The sequence below is a fragment of the Rhinoderma darwinii genome, unplaced genomic scaffold (genome assembly GCF_050947455.1).
Source record: "Rhinoderma darwinii isolate aRhiDar2 unplaced genomic scaffold, aRhiDar2.hap1 Scaffold_2051, whole genome shotgun sequence".
Lineage (NCBI taxonomy): Eukaryota > Metazoa > Chordata > Amphibia > Anura > Rhinodermatidae > Rhinoderma > Rhinoderma darwinii.
In genome coordinates, this window is record NW_027462401.1 from 1 (window position 1) to 15,081 (window position 15,081).

The 15,081-nt window shown below is 34.2% G+C and overlaps 1 protein-coding gene across 1 annotated transcript in view; it reads left to right on the top strand.

Moving 5' to 3' along the window:
• Positions 1 to 944: 944 nt before the first annotated feature.
• The window catches only part of LOC142701471 (interleukin-34-like), a 36,165-nt gene continuing 22,028 nt past the window's right edge, over positions 945 to 15,081 (top strand). The window contains exon 1 of the mRNA XM_075848142.1: positions 945 to 1,019. The gene's annotated coding sequence lies outside the window, so the exon portion shown is untranslated. The remainder of the gene's footprint in view (positions 1,020 to 15,081) is intronic.

Consider the following 15,081-nt stretch of genomic DNA (forward strand, 5'->3'; position numbering starts at 1 on the left):
GGTATGGTAGTATGCTCGGGTATGATGGGTATGGTAGTATGCTCGTGTATGATGGGTATGGTAGTATGCTCGTGTATGATGGGTATGGTAGTATGCTCGTGTATGATGGGTATGGTAGTATGCTCGTGTATGATGGGTATGGTAGTATGGTCGTGTATGATGGGTATGGTAGTATGCTCTTGTATGATGGGTATGGTAGTATGCTCGTGTATGATGGGTATGGTAGTATGCTCGTGTATGATGGGTATGGTAGTATGCTCGTGTATGATGGGTATGGTAGTATGCTCGTGTATGTTGGGTATGCTAGTATGCTCGTGTATGATGGGTATGGTAGTATGCTCGTGTATGATGGGTATGGTAGTATGCTCGTGTATGATGGGTATGGTAGTATGCTCGTGTATGATGGGTATGGTAGTATGCTCGTGTATGTTGGGTATGGTAGTATGCTCGTGTATGATGGGTATGGTAGTATGCTCGTGTATGATGGGTATGGTAGTATGGTCGTGTATGATGGGTATGGTAGTATGCTCGTGTATGATGGGTATGGTAGTATTCTTGTGTATGATGGGTATGGTAGTATGCTCGTGTATGATGGGTATGGTAGTATGCTCGTGTATGATGGGTATGGTAGTATGCTCGTGTATGATGGGTATGGTAGTATGCTCGTGTATGATGGGTATGGTAGTATGCTCGTGTATGATGGGTATGGTAGTATGCTCGTGTATGATGGGTATGGTAGTATGCTCGTGTATGATGGGTATGGTAGTATGCTCGTGTACAGCTGTGGTGCTGGAGGATGACTTTGCAGGGTGATATGTTGAGTTGCTGGGAGTCTGCTACTTACATGGGAGGGAACAGCTGCAGCTCCACCGCCCCCCCCCTTTTCTTGACCCCACATGTAACCCGCAGCCCGAGCGAAACCAGACAGCGACTTATACACAGCAGAGCAGCCGCAAGTTTCCATCACCCCGAGTATATAAGAGCCCGGCGCACAACGAGAACCGCGGACCAACACCCCGGTGAGCCACATCTGTTATATAAAAGAAGCGGATGACTGGATGGAGAGACTGTTTATGTTGTAACCAGAAATGGCTGATAACAGGGAGCAATAGACTGTTCACTTGTCCAGCAGTCAGACTCAAGTCTGAAGTGGCTGATAACAGGGAGAAATAGTGTGTGGTCTCCTGTACAGAAGACGGAGAGAAGACGGACGGCACGTGGAGGGTTGCGTTACATATTGAAGTTACAAGACCTGGACGAGAGCAGCGGGGGCAGATCTAGGGGCGGCTGTCATCCAACTTTTCTACACTCCTGAATAGATATGACGATGCAAGATCCTGGGGGTCTTTTAATTCCAGGGAAATATGTCCAAGCGTCATATACAGCCAAGGGTTAATGGATCCGTCTGGTTCTCTGTTATCAGCCCTGGTGCCAGCTCTGGCCACTACAGATCCTGGAAAATCCCATCTGTCAAATATTTCCTTTCCACATAAACGATTACACAACCACCGATGACGTCATAGCTGCAGAACGTCTAACTATAATAACCCCCCCCCCCCCCCCACACACTAAATTATTATATACAATTATAAAAAGCATGCTGGTGTAACCTGGGTATCTTCTGTATATAATTATATATGTACAGCTGGTGTAAGTTATACATCTTCTTGTATATAGTGATATGAAGCATGCTGGTGTAACCTGGGCATCTTCTGTATATAATTATATATGTACAGCTGGTATAAGTTATACATCTTCTTGTATATAGTGATATGGAGCATGCTGGTATAACCTGGGTATCTTCTGTATATAATTATATATGTACAGCTGGTATAAGTTATACATCTTCTTGTATATAGTGATATGGAGCATGCTGGTATAACCCGGGTATCCTCTGTATATAATTATATATGTACAGCTGGTATAAGTTATACATCTTCTTGTATATAGTGATATGGAGCATGCTGGTATAACCTGGGTATCTTCTGTATATAATTATATATGTACAGCTGGTATAAGTTATACATCTTCTTGTATATAGTGATATGGAGCATGCTGGTATAACCTGGGTATCTTCTGTATATAATTATATATGTACAGCTGGTATAAGTTATACATCTTCCTGTATATAGTGATATGGAGCATGCTGGTATAACCTGGGTATCTCCTGTATATAATTATATATGTACAGCTGGTGTAAGTTATACATCTTCCTGTATATAGTGATATGGAGCATGCTGGTATAACCTGGGCATCTTCTGTATATAATTATATATGTACAGCTGGTATAAGTTATACATCTTCCTGTATATAGTGATATGGAGCATGCTGGTATAACCTGGGTATCTTCTGTATATAATTATATATGTAAAGCTGGTATAAGTTATACATCTTCTTGTATATAGTGATATGGAGCATGCTGGTATAACCTGGGTATCTTCTGTATATGATTATATATGTATAGCTGGTATAAGTTACACATCTTCTTGTATATAGTGATATGGAGCATGCTGGTATAACCTGGGTATCTTCTGTATATAATTATATATGTACAGCTGGTATAAGTTATACATCTTCTTGTATATAGTGATATGGAGCATGCTGGTATAACCTGGGTATCTTCTGTATATAATTATATATGTACAGCTGGTATAAGTTATACATCTTCCTGTATATAGTGATATGTAGCATGCTGGTATAACCTGGGTATCTTCTGTATATAATTATATATGTACAGCTAGTATAAGTTATACATCTTCCTGTATATAATGATATGGAGCATGCTGGTATAACCTGGGTATCTCCTGTATATAATTATATATGTACAGCTGGTATAAGTTATACATCTTCCTGTATATAGTGATATGGAGCATGCTGGTATAACCTGGGTATCTTCTGTATATAATTATATATGTACAGCTGGTATAAGTTATACATCTTCTTGTATATAGTGATATGGAGCATGCTGGTATAACCAGGGTATCTTCTGTATATAATTATATATGTACAGCTGGTATAAGTTATACATCTTCTTGTATATAGTGATATGGAGCATGCTGGTATAACCTGGGTATCTCCTGTATATAATTATATATGTACAGCTGTTATATTATACATCTTCTTGTATATAGTGATATGGAACATGCTAGTATAACCTGGGTATCTTCTGTATATAATTATATATGTACAGCTGGTATAAGTTATACATCTTCTTGTATATAGTGATATGAGGCATGCTGGTATAACCTGGGTATCTCCTGTATATAATTATATATGTACAGCTGGTATAAGTTATACATCTTCTTGTATATAGTGATATGGAGCACGCTGGTATAACCTGGGTATCTTCTGTATATAATTATATATGTACAGCTGGTATAAGTTATACATCTTCTTGTATATAGTGATATGAGGCATGCTGGTATAACCTGGGTATCTTCTGTATATAATTATATATGTACAGCTGGTATAAGTTATACATCTTCCTGTATATAGTGATATGGAGCATGCTGGTATAACCTGGGTATCTTCTGTATATAATTATATATGTACAGCTGGTATAAGTTATACATCTTCTTGTATATAGTGATATGGAGCATGCTGGTATAACCTGGGTATCTCCTGTATATAATTATATATGTACAGCTGGTATAAGTTATACATCTTCTTATATATAGTGATATGGAGCATGCTGGTATAACCTGGGTATCTCCTATATATAATTATATATGTGCAGCTGGTATAAGTTATACATCTTCTTGTATATAGTGGTATGGAGCATGCTGGTATAACCTGGGTATCTTCTGTATATAATTATATATGTACAGCTGGTATAAGTTATACATCTTCTTGTATATAGTGATATGGAGCATGCCGGTATAACCTGAGTATCTTCTGTATATAATTCTATATGTACAGCTGGTATAAGTTATACATCTTCTTGTATATAGTGATATGGAGCATGCTGGTATAACCTGGGTATTGTATATAATTATATATGTACAGCTGGTATAAGTTATACATCTTCCTGTATATAGTGATATGGAGCATGCTGGTATAAACTGGGTATCTTCTGTATATAATTATATATGTACGGCTGGTATAAGTTATACATCTTCTTGTATATAGTGATATGGAGCATGCTGGTATAACCTGGGTATCTCCTGTATATAATTATATATGTACAGCTGGTATAAGTTATACATCTTCCTGTATATAGTGATATGGAGCACGCTGGTATAACCTGGGTATCTTCTGTATATATTATATATGTACAGCTGGTATAAGTTATACATCTTCTTGTATATAGTGATATGGAGCATGCTGGTATAACCTGGGTATCTTCTGTATATAATTATATATGTACAGCTGGTATAAGTTATACATCTTCTTGTATATAGTGATATGGAGCATGCTGGTATAACCTGGGTATCTTCTTGTATATAATTATATATGTACAGCTGGTATAAGTTATACATCTTCTTGTATATAGTGATATGGAGCATGCTGGTATAACCTGGGTATCTTCTGTATATAATTATATCTGTACAGCTGGTATCAGTTATACATCTTCTTGTATATAGTGATATGGAGCATGCTGGTATAACCTGGGTATCTTCTGTATATAATTATATATGTACAGCTGGTATAAGTTATACATCTTCTTGTATATAGTGATATGGAGCATGCTGGTAGAACCTGGGTATCTTCTGTATATAATTATATATGTACAGCTGGTATAAGTTCTACATCTTCCTGTATATAGTGATATGGAACATGCTGGTATAACCTGGGTATCTTCTGTATATAATTATATATGTACAGCTGGTATAAGTTATACATCTCCCTGTATATAGAGATATGGAGCATGCCGGTATGACCTGGGTATCTCCTGTATATAATTATATATGTACAGCTGGTATAAGTTATACATCTTCTTATATATAGTGATATGGAGCATGCTGGTATAACCTGGGTATCTCCTATATATAATTATATATGTGCAGCTGGTATAAGTTATACATCTTCTTATATATAGTGATATGGAGCAGGCTGGTATAACCTGGGTATCTTCTGTATATAATTATATATGTACAGCTGGTATAAGTTATACATCTTCTTGTATATAGTGATATGGAGCATGCTGGTATAACCTGGGTATCTCCTGTATATAATTATATATGTACAGCTGGTATAAGTTATACATCTTCTTATATATAGTGATATGGAGCATTCTGGTATAACCTGGGTATCTCCTATATATAATTATATATGTGCAGCTGGTATAAGTTATACATCTTCTTATATATAGTGATATGGAGCAGGCTGGTATAACCTGGGTATCTTCTGTATATAATTATATATGTACAGCTGGTATAAGTTATACATCTTCCTGTATATAGTGATATGGAGCATGCTGGTATAACCTGGGTATCTTCTGTATATAATTATATATGTACAGCTGGTATAAGTTATACATCTTCCTGTATATAGTGATATGGAGCATGCTGGTATAACCTGGGTATCTTCTGTATATAATTATATATGTACAGCTGGTATAACCTGGGTATCTTCTGTATATAATTATATATGTACAGCTGGTATAAGTTATACATCTTCTTGTATATAGTGATATGGAGCATGCTGGTATAACCTGGGTATCTTCTGTATATAATTATATATGTACAGCTGGTATAAGTTATACATCTTCTTGTATATAGTGATATGGAGCAGGCTGGTATAACCTGGGTATCTTCTGTATATAATTATATATGTACAGCTGGTATAAGTTATACATCTTCTTGTATATAGTGATATGGAGCATGCTGGTATAACCTGGGTATCTCCTGTATATAATTATATATGTACAGCTGGTATAAGTTATACATCTTCTTATATATAGTGATATGGAGCATGCTGGTATAACCTGGGTATCTCCTATATATAATTATATATGTGCAGCTGGTATAAGTTATACATCTTCTTATATATAGGGATATGGAGCATGCTGGTATAACCTGGGTATCTTCTGTATATAATTATATATATGTACAGCTGGTATATTATACATCTTCTTGTATATAGTGATATGGAGCATGCTGGTATAAACTGGGTATCTTCTGTATATAATTATATATGTACGGCTGGTATAAGTTATACATCTTCTTGTATATAGTGATATGGAGCATGCTGGTATAACCTGGGTATCTCCTGTATATAATTATATATGTACAGCTGGTATAAGTTATACATCTTCCTGTGTATAGTGATATGGAGCACGCTGGTATAACCTGGGTATCTTCTGTATATATTATATATGTACAGCTGGTATAAGTTATACATCTTCTTGTATATAGTGATATGGAGCATGCTGGTATAACCTGGGTATCTTCTGTATATAATTATATATGTACAGCTGGTATAAGTTATACATCTTCTTGTATATAGTGATATGGAGCATGCTGGTATAACCTGGGTATCTTCTTGTATATAATTATATATGTACAGCTGGTATAAGTTATACATCTTCTTGTATATAGTGATATGGAGCATGCTGGTATAACCTGGGTATCTTCTGTATATAATTATATCTGTACAGCTGGTATCAGTTATACATCTTCTTGTATATAGTGATATGGAGCATGCTGGTATATCCTGGGTATCTTCTATATATAATTATATATGTACAGCTGGTATAAGTTATACATCTTCTTGTATATAGTGATATGGAGCATGCTGGTATAACCTGGGTATCTTCTGTATATAATTATATATGTACAGCTGGTATAAGTTATACATCTCCCTGTATATAGTGATATGGAGCATGCTGGTATAACCTGGGTATCTCCTGTATATAATTATATATGTACAGCTGGTATAAGTTATACATCTTCCTGTATATAGTGATATGGAGCATGCTGGTATAACCTGGGTATCTTCTGTATATAATTATATATGTACAGCTGGTATAAGTTATACATCTTCTTGTATATAGTGATATGGAACATGCTGGTATAACCTGGGTATCTCCTGTATATAATTATATATGTACAGCTGGTATAAGTTATACATCTCCCTGTATATAGTGATATGGAGCACGCTGGTATAACCTGGGTATCTTCTGTGTATAATTATATATGTACAGCTGGTATAAGTTATACATCTTCTTGTATATAGTAATATGGAGCATGCTGGTATAACCTGGGTATCTCCTGTATATAATTATATATGTACAGCTGGTGTAAGTTATACATCTTCTTGTATATAGTAATATGGAGCATGCTGGTATAACCTGGGTATCTCCTGTATATAATTATATATATACAGCTGTTATAACCTGGGTATCTTCTTTATATAATTATATATATACAGCTGGTATAAGTTATACATCTTCTTGTATATAGTGATATGGAGCATGCTGGTATAACCTGGGTATCTTCTGTATATAATTATATATCTACAGCTGGTATAAGTTATACATCTTCTTGTATACAGTGATATGGAGCATGCTGGTATAACCTGGGTATCTTCTGTATATAATTATATATGTACAGCTGGTATAAGTTATATCTTCTTGTATATAGTGATATGGAGCATGCTGGTATAACCTGGGTATCTCCTGTATATAATTATATATGTACAGCTGGTATAAGTTACACATCTTCTTGTATATAGTGATATGGAGCATGCTGGTATGATCCTGGGTATCTTCTGTATATAATTATATATGTACAGCTGGTATAAGTTATACATCTTCCTGTATATAGTGATATGGAGCACGCTGGTATAACCTGGGTATCTTCTGTATATAATTATATATATATACAGCTGGTATAAGTTATACATCTTCTTGTATATAGTGATATTGAGCATGCTGGTATAACCTGGGTATCTTCTGTATATAATTATATATGTGCAGCTGGTATAAGTTATACATCTTCTTGTATATAGTGATATGGAGCATGCTGGTATAACCTGGGTATCTCCTGTATATAATTATATATGTACAGCTGGTATAAGTTATACATCTTCTTGTATATAGTGATATGGCGCATGCTGGTATAACCTGGGTATGTTCTGTTTATAATTATATATGTACAGCTGGTATAAGTTATACATCTTCTTGTATATAGTGATATGGAGCATGCTGGTATAACCTGGGTATCTTCTGTATATAATTATATATGTACAGCTGGTATAAGTTATACATCTTCCTGTATACAGTGATATGGAGCATGCTGGTATAACCTGGGTATCTCCTGTATATAATTATATATGTACAGCTGGTATAAGTGATACATCTTCTTGTATATAGTGATCTGGAGCATGCTGGTATAACCTGGGTATCTTCTGTATATAATTATATATGTACAGCTGGTATAAGTTATACATCTTCTTGTATATAGTGATATGGAGCATGCTGGTATAACCTGGGTATCTTCTGTATATAATTATATATGTGCAGCTGTTATAAGTTATACATCTTCTTGTATATAGTGATATGGAGCATGCTGGTATAACCTGGGTATCTTCTGTATATAATTATATATGTACAGCTGGTATAAGTTATACATCTTCTTGTATATAGTGATATGGAGCATGCTGGTATAACCTGGGTATCTTCTGTATATAATTATATATGTACAGCTGGTATAAGTTATACATCTTCTTGTATATAGTGATATGGAGCATGCTGGTATAACCTGGGTATCTCCTGTATATAGTTATATATGTACAGCTGGTATAAGTTATACATATTCCTGTATATAGTGATATGGAGCATGCTGGTATAACCTGGGTATCTTCTGTATATAATTATATATGTACAGCTGGTATAAGTTATACATCTTCTTGTATATAGTGATATGGAGCATGCTGGTATAACCTGGGTATCTTCTGTATATAATTATATATGTACAGCTGGTATAAGTTATACATCTTCTTGTATATAGTGATATGGAGCATGCTGGTATAACCTGGGTATCTCCTGTATATAGTTATATATGTACAGCTGGTATAAGTTATACATCTTCTTGTATATAGTGATATGGAACATGCTGGTATAACCTGGGTATCTTCTGTATATAATTATATATGTACAGCTGGTATAAGTTATACATATTCCTGTATATAGTGATATGGAGCATGCTGGTATAACCTGGGTATCTTCTGTATATAATTATATATGTACAGCTGGTATAAGTTATACATCTTCCTGTATATAGTGATATGGAGCATGCTGGTATAACCTGGGTATCTCCTGTATATAGTTATATATGTACAGCTGGTATAAGTTATACATCTTCTTGTATATAGTGATATGGAACATGCTGGTATAACCTGGGTATCTTCTGTATATAATTATATATGTACAGCTGGTATAAGTTATACATATTCCTGTATATAGTGATATGGAGCATGCTGGTATAACCTGGGTATCTTCTGTATATAATTATATATGTACAGCTGGTATAAGTTATACATCTTCCTGTATATAGTGATATGGAGCATGCCGGTATAACCTGGGTATCTCCTGTATATAATTATATATGTACAGCTGGTATAAGTTATACATCTTCCTGTATATAGTGATATGGAGCATGCTGGTATAACCTGGGTATCTTCTGTATATAATTATATATGTACAGCTGGTATAAGTTATACATCTTCCTGTATATAGTGATATGGAGCATGCTGGTATAACCTGGGTATCTTCTGTATATAATTATATATGTACAGCTGGTATAAGTTATACATCTTCTTGTATATAGTGATATGGAGCATGCTGGTATAACCTGGGTATCTTCTGTATATAATTATATATGTACAGCTGGTATAAGTTATACATCTTCCTGTATATAGTGATATGGAGCATGCTGGTATAACCTGGGTATCTTCTGTATATAATTATATATGTACAGCTGGTATAAGTTATACATCTTCTTGTATATAGTGATATGGAGCATGCTGGTATAACCTGGGTATCTTCTGTATATAATTATATATGTACAGCTGGTATAAGTTATACATCTTCCTGTATATAGTGATATGGAGCATGCTGGTATAACCTGGGTATCTTCTGTATATAATTATATATGTACAGCTGGTATAAGTTATACATCTTCCTGTATATAGTGATATGGAGCATGCTGGTATAACCTGGGTATCTTCTGTATATAATTATATATGTACAGCTGGTATAAGTTATACATCTTCTTGTATATAGTTATATGGAGCATGCTGGTATAACCTGGGTATCTTCTGTATATAATTATATATGTACAGCTGGTATAAGTTATACATCTTCCTGTATATAGTGATATGGAGCATGCTGGTATAACCTGGGTATCTTCTGTATATAATTATATATGTATAGCTGGTATAAGTTATACATCTTCCTGTATATAGTGATATGGAGCATGCTGGTATAACCTGGGTATCTTCTGTATGTAATTATATATGTACAGCTGGTATAAGTTATACATCTTCCTGTATATAGTGATATGGAGCATGCTGGTATAACCTGGGTATCTCCTGTATATAATTATATATGTACAGCTGGTATAAGTTATACATCTTCTTGTATAAAGTGATATGGAGCATGCTGGTGTAACCTGGGTATCTTCTGTATATAATTATATATGTACAGCTGGTATAAGTTATACATCTTCCTGTATATAGTGATATGGAGCATGCTGGTATAACCTGGGTATCTTCTGTATATAATTATATATGTACAGCTGGTATAAGTTATGCATCTTCTTGGATATAGTGATATGGAGCACGCTGGTATAACCTGGGTATCTTCTGTATATAATTATATATGTACAGCTGGTATAAGTTATACATCTTCTTGTATATAGTGATATGGAGCATGCTGGTATAACCTGGGTATCTTCTGTGTATAATTATATATGTACAGCTGGTATAAGTTATACATCTTCTTGTATATAGTGATATGGAGCATGCTGGTATAACCTGGGTATCTTCTGTGTATAATTATATATGTACAGCTGGTATAAGTTATACATCTTCTTGTATATAGTGATATGGAGCATGCTGGTATAACCTGGGTATCTTCTGTATATAATTATATATGTACAGCTGGTATAAGTTATACATCTTCTTGTATATAGTGATATGGAGCATGCTGGTATAGCCTGGGTATCTTCTGTATATAATTATATATGTACAGCTGGTATAAGTTATACATCTTCCTGTATATAGTGATATGGAGCATGCTGATATAACCTGGGTATCTTCTGTATATAATTATATATGTACGGCTGGTATAAGTTATACATCTTCCTGTATATAGTGATATGGAGCATGCTGGTATAACCTGGGTATCTTCTGTATATAATTATATATGTACAGCTGGTATAAGTTATACATCTTCTTGTATATAGTGATATGGAGCATGCTGGTATAACCTGGGTATCTTCTGTATATAATTATATATGTACAGCTGGTATAAGTTATACATCTTCTTGTATATAGTGATATGGAGCATGCTGGTATAACCTGGGTATCTTCTGTATATAATTATATATGTACAGCTGGTATAAGTTATACATCTTCCTGTATATAGTGATATGGAGCATGCTGGTATAACCTGGGTATCTTCTGTATATAATTATATATGTACGGCTGGTATAAGTTATACATCTTCCTGTATATAGTAATATGGAGCATGCTGGTATAACCTGGGTATCTTCTGTATATAATTATATATGTACAGCTGGTATAAGTTATACATCTTGTATATAGTGATATGGAGCATGCTGGTATAACCTGGGTGTCTTCTGTATATAATTATATATGTACAGCTGGTATAAGTTATACATCTTGTATATAGTGATATGGAGCATGCTGGTATAACCTGGGTATCTTCTGTATATAATTATATATGTACAGCTGGTATAAGTTATACATCTTCCTGTATATAGTAATATGGAGCATGCTGGTATAACCTGGGTATCTTCTGTATATAATTATATATGTACAGCTGGTATAAGTTATACATCTTCCTGTATATAGTGATATGGAGCATGCTGGTATAACCTGGGTATCTTCTGTATATAATTATATATGTGCAGCTGGTATAAGTTATACATCATCTTGTATATAGTGATATGGAGCATGCTGGTATAACCTGGGTATCTTCTGTATATAATTATATATGTGCAGCTGGTATAAGTTATACATCTTCTTGTATATAGTGATATGGAGCATGCTGGTATAACCCGGGTATCTTCTGTATATAATTATATATGTACAGCTGGTATAAGTTATACATCTTCTTGTATATAGTGATATGGAGCATGCTGGTATAACCTGGGTATCTTCTGTATATAATTATATATGTACAGCTGGTATGTTATAAATCTTCTTGTATATAGTGATATGGAGCATGCTGGTATAACCTGGGTATCTTCTGTATATAATTATATATGTATAGCTGGTATAAGTTATACATCTTCTTGTATACAGTGATATGGAGCATGCTGGTATAACCTGGGTATCTTCTGTATATAATTATATATGTACAGCTGGTATAAGTTATACATCTTCTTGTATATAGTGATATGGAGCATGCTGGTATAACCTGGGTATCTTCTGTATATAATTATATATGTGCAGCTGTTATAAGTTATACATCTTCTTGTATATAGTGATATGGAGCATGCTGGTATAACCTGGGTATCTTCTGTATATAATTATATATGTGCAGCTGTTATAAGTTATACATCTTCTTGTATATAGTGATATGGAGCATGCTGGTATAACCTGGGTATCTTCTGTATATAATTATATATGTACAGCTGGTATAAGTTATACATCTTCTTGTATATAGTGATATGGAGCATGGTGGTATAACCTGGGTATCTTCTGTATATAATTATATATGTACAGCTGGTATAAGTTATACATCTTCTTGTATATAGTGATATGGAGCATGCTGGTATAACCTGGGTATCTCCTGTATATAGTTATATATGTACAGCTGGTATAAGTTATACATCTTCTTGTATATAGTGATATGGAGCATGCTGGTATAACCTGGGTATCTTCTGTATATAATTATATATGTACAGCTGGTATAAGTTATACATCTTCCTGTATATAGTGATATGGAACATGCTGGTATAACCTGGGTATCTTCTGTATATAATTATATATGTACAGCTGGTATAAGTTATACATCTTCTTGTATATAGTGATATGGAGCATGCTGGTATAACCTGGGTATCTCCTGTATATAGTTATATATGTACAGCTGGTATAAGTTATACATCTTCTTGTATATAGTGATATGGAACATGCTGGTATAACCTGGGTATCTTCTGTATATAATTATATATGTACAGCTGGTATAAGTTATACATATTCCTGTATATAGTGATATGGAGCATGCTGGTATAACCTGGGTATCTTCTGTATATAATTATATATGTACAGCTGGTATAAGTTATACATCTTCCTGTATATAGTGATATGGAGCATGCTGGTATAACCTGGGTATCTTCTGTATATAATTATATATGTACAGCTGGTATAAGTTATACATCTTCTTGTATATAGTGATACGGAGCATGCTGGTATAACCTGGGTATCTCCTGTATATAATTATATATGTACAGCTGGTATACGTTATACATCTTCTTGTATATAGTGATATGGAGCATGCTGGTATAACCTGGGTATCTTCTGTATATAATTATATATGTACAGCTGGTATAAGTTATACACATTCCTGTATATAGTGATATGGAGCATGCTGGTATAACCTGGGTATCTTCTGTATATAATTATATATGTACAGCTGGTATAAGTTATACATCTTCTTGTATATAGTGATATGGAGCATGCTGGTATAACCTGGGTATCTTCTGTATATAATTATATATGTACAGCTGGTATAAGTTATACATCTTCTTGTATATAGTGATATGGAGCATGCTGGTATAACCTGGGTATCTCCTGTATATAGTTATATATGTACAGCTGGTATAAGTTATACATCTTCTTGTATATAGTGATATGGAACATGCTGGTATAACCTGGGTATCTTCTGTATATAATTATATATGTACAGCTGGTATAAGTTATACATATTCCTGTATATAGTGATATGGAGCATGCTGGTATAACCTGGGTATCTTCTGTATATAATTATATATGTACAGCTGGTATAAGTTATACATCTTCCTGTATATAGTGATATGGAGCATGCTGGTATAACCTGGGTATCTCCTGTATATAATTATATATGTACAGCTGGTATAAGTTATACATCTTCCTGTATATAGTGATATGGAACATGCTGGTATAACCTGGGTATCTCCTGTATATAATTATATATATACAGCCGGTATAAGTTATACATCTTCTTGTATATAGTGATAAGGAGCATGCTGGTATAACCTGGGTATCTTCTGTATATAATTATATATGTACAGATGGTATAAGTTATACATCTTCCTGTATATAGTGATATGGAGCATGCCGGTATAACCTGGGTATCTCCTGTATATAATTATATATGTACAGCTGGTATAAGTTATACATCTTCCTGTATATAGTGATATGGAACATGCTGGTATAACCTGGGTATCTTCTGTATATAATTATATATGTACAGCTGGTATAAGTTATACATCTCCCTGTATATAGTGATATGGAGCATGCTGGTATAACCTGGGTATCTCCTGTATATAATTATATATGTACAGCTGGTATAAGTTATACATCTTCCTGTATATAGTGATATGGAACATGCTGGTATAACCTGGGTATCTCCTGTATATAATTATATATGTACAGCCGGTATAAGTTATACATCTTCTTGTATATAGTGATAAGGAACATGCTGGTATAACCTGGGTATCTCCTGTATATAATTATATATGTACAGCCGGTATAAGTTATACATCTTCTTGTATATAGTAATATGGAGCATGCTGGTATAACCTGGGTATCTCCTGTATATAATTATATATGTACAGCTGGTATAAGTTATACATCTTCTTGTATATAGTAATATGGAGCATGCTGGTATAACCTGGGTATCTCCTGTAT